This window comes from Daucus carota, chromosome 6 (assembly GCF_001625215.2).
Source record: "Daucus carota subsp. sativus chromosome 6, DH1 v3.0, whole genome shotgun sequence".
Lineage (NCBI taxonomy): Eukaryota > Viridiplantae > Streptophyta > Magnoliopsida > Apiales > Apiaceae > Daucus > Daucus carota.
In genome coordinates, this window is record NC_030386.2 from 29,000,078 (window position 1) to 29,009,635 (window position 9,558).

A 9,558-nucleotide genomic window follows, 5' to 3' on the forward strand; every position below is an offset into this window, starting at 1 on the left:
ACTGAATCAATACAGTGCCATGGTGAGCCTGATTGGATTACCATTCTAAGTGATCATTTATTCTCATAATTAAAAGGCAAGCTTCAGAGAATCAAGCTGCCCAGAGGCAGAAATGTTAACCTAGTGCTAGAAGAGGTACAGAAGATAGGGAAGGTGCCTTTTTCTTTCTTAGAAGCATCCATTATATTAATACACATTCATCATCATATATACACGCACATATACGCAGATACGAATGGATCAGTGATTAGTATGTAAAATAAACATGTGTTCTAGGGATGGACAGAAAGGCCAGAAAAGTGTTCGGGAATGCTGCAAAATAATATATATATTTCCGTCTCCTATAGCAACCTTTATAACTAAAGGAGAGTTCAGTACTCACCAAGCCAGATCCATGCTTTTATGTCGACTTGGATGAAAGAAAATGCAGGCCAGCCTCGACAAACTGCAACCAAAGCTTAACACATACTTTAAGTCACCAAGGATGCATGCTGTATTTTTTGCCTTAATTCCAAAATAATTACATGAACATACTTTCGAACTTAAAAGAGTGTCTAATAAATAAAGTAGAACACATTTTTGAATGTTTTTTTTCTGTGTACACGTAACTCAGATGTTATAATGCTATACGAAATGATATATCTTTTATTAAAAAATTAATAACCTCATACTCAGATGTTTCTGAATTTTATAAAAAGTGACCACACAGTCAGCAGCCACATAAATAAATACTGCAAGAAGGATCTCGAGCTTCTAATCATTTGAATACTACAGAAGCAATTGGTCTACCTTTACAAACTCAGAGAATGTTGGGATATGTACGCAGCAAGGTCAAGTCCTATTTAACAACATATATGGTAAATGTTAAATATAATAACACTAAAAAAACAAACATACCATAGCAGGGGTTATCAGAATACCTTCTTCAACGGATCTTTCTCCAACTTCTGGCAGTGTAGAACTCCTTTCTGTCATCACAGAATCCACACTGTCAGTTTTTTCCATATGAGAAATGTTTGTATCATGTGTGCCAAGAGGACTTCTTGCTGCAGGGATAATGGGTGAAACCAATAGAATATATCAGAAAGCGACGTACTGTAACTAAAATTATATCCTAGCACTCTATGCAATATGCAGTATTAGTGAAGACTCGTGTTACCCATCCTTGTATTTATGCTCGCAGCCTGCATATTCTTAAGTCTATTATGCAAAAACTCATTAAGTGCCGCGCTACCAACCCGTTTCTTTGATCATGCAATCAATACGTTTAAGATATATTAGCACGACATTAAGATACAAATTTAAAATGCTCTGTGGATAACCTGATACCCGTTGACTCATATTCTGCAACTGTATCAAAACCTCGCTTCATTCCTGTAAATCATGATACAACACATGTTTTAAGGCCAACACATACACACAACACAATACCCGTAAAATGTCTCGTAACAGGAGTCAAAATAGTCCCCAAAGAATTAAAGATAACTACTATGTAAATATCATAATTCCCTTATTTTTGATTCCCAGAAACAGGAAATCGTGACGTTACCATGGCATTAAGTTAAAGACCCGGAGAGGCTACATCATTTCTTCTAATATCCAGATTGAAACATTTAAGTCATAACTTCATTAGAATTCATAAATACTAATCAAATACTACTCAAATATAACTTCATCACATGTAGTCTTTAACAGATACAAAAGATTATTGTCCAGATACCATACCACAATTTATTGAAGCTATTTTCTGGGCATCTTGCTTTTGATAGTCAGCTTTTGTCTTTGAATCTTTTCCACCCTATTGCTCAGAATTTGATGTAGAGATGTACCAAGAGCTCTAGGTGTATAACATGCTAGTCAAAAAGTAAAACACAACAGATACATGGTGAATATCTAGCCAAGTAGTGCTATTACAAATTAAAACAAAAGTGTTTCTTTGACGCTTCAATATAAGACCTGGAACTGGCAGAAACCATATTAGAATGAGGTAAAAGAATACCTTGCTTGCTTTCGTCTTCTAGATCAGTCCAACAACTTTTATGGACTACGAAAAACATTAAAACGGTAAGCAAAGTAGACGTTGCATAGTTAGAGATTCGGCGGCAAACTATGTAGAACTTACCTGTCTGGTTGAACCCATGTTATCATCCATCCCAGAACCTACATATCATCAACACAAATATTTAGAAACATTAATAATCAAAACAAATGTGAAAGATAAGGCATAAGAGCTGTTCAGGAGAGGGTATTACTTGTAGAATAGTGCAAATTTTTATTGTTTCACCTTTATTTGATCCGCTTTCCTTGTATTTTCAGTTGTGGGAGGAACTGGCCTTGGCGAAAGCTGCACCCATCAATAATATCGTAATGACATCCCCTGTATGCTGGTTTATCACTTTTTTAGGGTCTATACTTACCGGCATTGGCCAAATCCTATGTTGCTTTGCGTGATAGAAAATAATGGGCTTGGTTTATCTGTATGGGTTCCTCACAGGAATCCTTGTGATCAAACTCATCATATGCCAATTATAACTCCTGCTTACCCATGCATGAATTCCGGCTACAATGTCTCAACCAGTACTCTTCACGTGATGAGGGAGCAATTTCAATTTGGCAATAAGATTTGTGAGGTAGTAATAAATTTTTTTGCAGGTTTGGTTATTGCCATAGGAATTATATTTGTTGTTTAGCTCAAACTAATCTATTTAAGTAAATATCCAGAAGGAGGAACAAATAATTTAGCATCCAAATCCTTGTACTCGTAAATATCCTCCAGGAGCAGGAACAAATATCAACTCTGCATTCTTCATTTTTCTCTCTAGATCTTCGGTTTACAATATTTTAAGGTATTTAGAACTATGCAGAGACTCTGGCTTGCATGTTTGCAGGCTGCTGTAATAACTATTACCATTTCCCGAGATCGGATTATGCACACAATACTCGTGAAAAATAATAAAATATTTCTTCGTACCAAATTAAACCAACCTAGAATTATAATTTGACTTATACCAGACCTAGAATTATAAATCGTCAAGAATATGAATATAAAAATGGAGCAAAACAGTTTATAATTATTAAAATTATAATCAATTAGATATACCAAGATTGGCACATGATAATAAATCTGTAGTTTTGGGCCTTCTTGTCCTATTGAGAATCATCAAACAAAGTTGATATATCTGCATAAAAAACACACATTATTAAAATACAGAACAACAACTTAACCAAAAAGTTGAAATATATACTCGAATCATGGATTTATAGGAAGGTAATGAAGAAAAATTTGAGAAAAGAATAAAAATTATGGATTCATACAAAGTAATATATTTCAAGGGAAATGAGAGATGGAAAGAAATGGAGAAGAGTGAGAAAACAATGAATTTTAAATCTGTACAAAAAATTAACATGAAGATACACTGAATCATGGATTTCAAATAGTTGTTGCATTGGCATTTTTTTTCTTGGACTCTATAGAAAGAACTGCAAATCACATATATTCAGATGTTAGCCGACAAAAGACCAGAGCACACTAACACAAATCTTTACAGTATACCTGAACTGATAATCAAATTATGAATTTGAGAAGCTGGTGTTATTATAAAATCAGAAGTTTCAGAGTCACGAATCATGGTGAAGTTTTTGGAGAATAAAATCTAATTCGAACTTAATTACGTGAAGTTTCTGTGCTATTTTTTTTATCTGCCTAACTGGTTACTGCTGAAGGCCAGAGAATCTGCTGATCAAGGACCAAATTCAACACGATTTAAACTCACAGCCAATGCTCCAAATCAGCAGGGTCTAGGCACTTTATATTTTTAGTTTTGTATAGCGTATATGACCTGCCTTGGAATAATGTATTATGATCATGTGTTGTAGGATTTGAAACATACTGTTTATATACATCTTGTGCAAAAGAAGTATCAAGAGGAGATCAATTCTCTAGGTACAGTGTCATATAAAAAGTTTGAGTTAATATATAATGTCTGCATATGATATGGGAATAATTATGTCCACCTAACAGGTGAGCATCTGCATAGTCTAGCTCAGGCTGCTGTAGGTTACCAGAAAGTTCTAGAGGAAAACCGCAAGTTATACAATCAAGTGCACGACCTAAAGGTTGGATGAATCTTGAATGGCTAAGTACATAGAATACCAGACATATTGATGTGGAAGCACTACGAAAATTATGATCTGGACCAAACAAAGCACGGGGCAGATAATGTTACCTTTGGTTGTGGTACCCTTAACAAATGCAAAGGGTGAATTCTGATCAACAGTAGAAAGCGAAAACAAACACCAGCAGCAACACAGTGCAGTGACACTCTAAACAGATAGAGTACAATGATGGAGACCCTTTAATACGTACATTTAAAAAGGTATTCCTTACTTACATTGATTGGACACATTCTTGTCTGCAGCTGATAGCATGGTACGACCCGTGAGTGAAATGGTAAATTGATCAATGCGGGCCAAGGCATGATGAAATGAGCACACAACGCAAAAAGAAACAGAGTGTAAAGGCACTATAATTAGATCCAAAAAGGCCAGAGCATGCAGCATCAAACTTAAATTGTATGCACATAGTAAAAAAAACCCGACATACATTGATCGGATTCATTCTGATCAACTGTCAATAGAGGAACACGATTCGTGGCTGCGACAATTAAAAATGACAGTTGTTGGACACACTATAAGCCATCAACAACAAATAAGCAAACCTACGTAATGAGTGTGCATCAATACAGCAAGAAAACTCCATGATTTGCATTTTGATCAAGTCTGGACAGTGGAGAACGCCCGATTGCTGCAAGAAAAAAGAAGTGCGGAAATTAACTTACTCGAATAACATTAAAAAAAGCACACTGGAGACCGTGGTATGTCTTCAAGTTATTCGCTAAAGGTCAGGGTAGATCTCCTCTCTGCAGAGGGTTCCACCTTATCAAGTTTAAGCCAACATTCTATGCTGCATTTCAGAAGTGAACCTGTTGGTCTTCTGATGATTCTCTTTAAAATTGCTCCTCTCCTTGATGGACTTTATTCAGAAACTCAAGTTATGAGGTTAAGATTTTAGAGGTTTCACCCATAGAAATGACCCCACTTTACGGATCAAGGTGACGATGGAGCAACATGCAGAATTCAAATCACTTGCTGGTTTACCAGAAGTGTATGATGCATCTTTAAGCCTTCAGTCTAAACTTCCACTGCCTTGCCAGCTCAGAAAAACAATATTCATCCGGCTTAGATCATTTACAGTAGACTATTAAAATCACTCTTAAGTGAGTTGGGGATTAGTAGCTCTTAGCAATCTAGTGTAGATTTCAATATGTTTACTCGGAGGACGCCAATAGAAAGGCATTTTAAACATGTACTCCTTCTCAAACACGGTTTTAATGAATAAATAAAATATTTCCAAGCCTGGTGAATAGAATGTTTCAATTTCTTAACATGTCATGCTTCTTCAGTTAACCAACACCAAATATTTAGTATTGCTTTGGAAAAAGTGACGTAATTTATTTTTAAAAAATTATCTAAAATTACTTGAATCCAACCTGTGGCTGCATTGGTAGAAGGCATCACGTTTGTGACGGTAGAATCCAACACAGAGCCAGGGCTTGGATTTTGATCAAAATTGGACAACCGGGCACGCCTGATTGCTGCAAGACAAATGAAAGATCAACATTGGACACAGTGAAGTGACTCTAGAAAGAAACGTAACTGTAAGTCTAAATGTAAAGACAACCCTATCTGTTACATAGGGATGATAACTCAACAATAGAACAGGACAAGTAAATAACACTACGCCTGCACCGGAATCGGAACATACGAAGACAAAGGTTGAAGAAGCCATCTACAGTCTTGAAGGAATAAGTTCACTGGAAGAAGTTCATTAATATGTTCATGCCTCAGTGAAGAATAAAGATTGAAGTATTCAAGATTGTGGAAGTAATGAAGATGTTGTCCGAGTACTCGAAAGATTTCAGTGCAACCCCTGAAGCAAGATATTTCTATATCTTGGTTGGTTAATTTACAATCAACAAACTGAAGCATAAACTAACCCGGAACGGACTGATCAATGTTTGCTGACAAAGAAGATACAATGTTTGACTTCAGTGTTAGTCGCTTGTGAACCAGACCAGTGCACTAAGCGTCAACACGTACGGAGTTTTGCAAAGTATCTATCAATCGAAAAATTGATCAAGTCACTTGTTCTAAAGCCAAGCCAAATGCCTAGCCTCTGCAAGCTGTATCAAGTCTACTGCTCAAATGTCATATGTCAAGCTTCCACAGAAAGCCATATCAGGAAGTGACCTATCTTTTATATGTGTGCACTTATATATTTGTATATGTACAAATATATTTATATATATGTATATATGTATAATTAATTAAATATAATATATATAATATATATGTATATATGTTTTTAAACATATGTATATGTATATTTATATATATGTATATTTAAATAAATATATATGTATATAGTATATGTATTTATATTTTACATAAGCAATTATATAATTGGGTGTATATATATATTATATTATGTGCATAAATATATGTATATTTAGAGAGAGTTATATATATCTTTATATATATATATTTATATTTATATTTACACATAGTTATATGTATATTATATATATTTAAATATATGAGAATATATTTAAATATATGTGTATATATATGTTACTATTTGTTTATATAAATATTATATATATGTATATATTTATATATACTTTTCTTTATATATATTTATGTTTATATTTATATTTATAAATAACTATATATATATTTATATATATTTATATATATATATTTACATTTGTATTTACATATAATTATATATTATATATATTTAAATATATGAGAATATATTTAAATATATATACATATATTATTATATGTTCATATAAATAAAATATATATGTGTGTATATATTTATATATACTTTTATTTATTAATATAATAACAACATAATATATTATATTATATATATTATGCATGCATGTGATGATGTCAGGTGTCAAGGGCAACCTAGGGTTTGCATGTGTCTCTCCTGAGCTAGGGTTTCACACACACTTGATTTATATTCTAAGGCATTGCAGGAGGAGTGATAACAGTTGTATACAGGAGTCTCCTTGGCGCAAGTTTAAATCAAAGAAGGTCTTAGGAGAGAGAACAGTGGATGGTTTACCCCATTGAGGCGCAAACTCAATATACATATATGTGTATATATGTATTCTGGCGCAACTTGAAGAGAGAGAAGAGTGGCAGTGCTTTACCAAGCGCAAGTTCAAGTCTCCCAAATATTTCTAAGTCATATGAATACTCTGGGTGTACTATGGCGCAACAATTGACCTAAGATTAACTCTCCATCTCAGCGCATCATTTGACCTCCCTGAAATTCCTCTAAGTCCCAAACACAGTGTCACACTGTATAGCGCAGCTTTTGACCCTCCCAGGCGCAAAGTTTGACTGACTTACACTTAGAAGAATTTCTTCTAAGTCACTATACTGAGATCTGTGAAGTTTGGCGCAACAATTGACCAGCACGACATTTGACCTTCTCTTCTACACTGATGAACTTGGCGCAACTTCAAGTTACACAAACATATATGTATATATGTTTGGCGCAAGTTTGGCTTCAAAAGTTAACTAGGGTTAGTTAATGAAAAGTCTATAAATACTTGAGATGTGAGTTCATGTTTAACACACACTCTCCACCACCTTTATGGTGGAATGGCTTTGTGCCTTGCACACTACTACACACAAATAAACTCTAGCTTAGTTTTGTATTATATATATATTTAGAAGCTAGGGTTTGTGAGTGTAAGTAGTAGTAGCCATTGTAGCCAACCTTCGGGTTTGGATTTATAGCACCTTCGAGGTATTTATCAATATACAGATATACCTTGGAAAATATTGTGTGTTGGTTTAATATTTTCATATCCTCAGAAACCGACCCGATAAATATCTGGAACACGAAACCCATTACAGGACTGCAATTTATTTATCCGCAAGATTCGAAAGAATTTTAAATTGTAGTGAGTATCGTATTCAACCCCCCTTCTACGATACTTTGGACCTAACAATTGGTATCAGAGCCGGCTGATTGATATACAAATCAGGATCTTTATCGTACGGAAAATCAAGAACCTAGCTTTTGATATTTGATTAGGGGAAATGTCTTCCGGTTTGTGTTGCTGAATTTGTCTGTAGGCCTAAGCAAGGATTATCCGTCGGATACTGAACTTTGGACCAGGACTTATAAATTTATACTTTAAATTTTAATAAGTTTATTTTATAAATTTGACTTAATTTATTTTAAACTTATTAATTGAGTTTATTATGAATTAATTAAATTTATTTTATAAACCTAATTAAATTTACTTTATAAACTTTACCAAATTCAATTATTAAATTTGTTTAAATTTATTTTAGACTTGTAAAGTTTACTCTTAGACTTTACCAAGCTTATCATAAATTTTTATAAATTTATTATTTAAATTTGTATAGTTCATGATTTAAATTTAAGTTAAAATCTAGAATATAAATTTAAGAGGATTTTAATGATTATGGATATAAGTTCAGTTCAAGGGTTCAATTTAGTTTGTTCAGGAAGCTATGATTTAATTGGAGATGAGACACTTGAATATTTTCAAAAATTAAATTTATCTAATAAATTTTAGTATATTTACTAAATGAATTTGAAATAAATTTGTTCTAAACTTGTTCAGTTTATTATGAATTTATTTGAATTTATTTTTTAAATATAATTAAATTTACTTTATAGATTTAACTAAGTTTATTTTATACTTTATTTTCTTACATCTTTTAAAACTTATTTTTAAATTTATTTTCTTTATAATTTAAACTTAGTTTAAATAATCAAGTGTCCCGTAACTTTTTTAATTATTCTACTCCAAGACAAATCAGATTGACATTTAGTTGAGACAGTTCAGGCTGACAGATTACAAGACAAACACCGGGCTTTCAAATACCAAATTCTCAGAACCGGTAATGGAAGTACATTGATGACCCAATCCAATTGATTTCTCAAAGGATTATTAGAAGCAGTTTTCTATGTTCGACAAAGCTGATTGTGATTCGAAAAAGATTCTATTGAAGACTAATTTGGTACTACTAAAAGTGGATTTTGAAGAAGGTACTTCAGGCCTTGATCTGAGTAATTACTCCGACTTGATTATCAGATCACCAGATCAGGATGGGAATGTGCTACATCTATAATGAAGCATATTTCCAGGGCTCGGAATGTCAACTTTGAATGGCACCACTGGTAGTATGAAAAGAGAAGTTTTTGCAGAAGAATCTTCAAGGGATTTCAATCTAATTCAGTGATTCAGGGATATACAATTACACAGTGAATTGTACCAATGCTAAATCTATTTAGAATCAGCTGAACCAAAGACAGAGAACTGTGGAGGTTTAAGGATATAATTATCGAGTTACTACCGCACCAAATCAGTTTCGTGCATTTATGTCAGAACCTTAGGATTGAACAGAAGAGTTTGTAACTACTGAATTTGAGGAAGC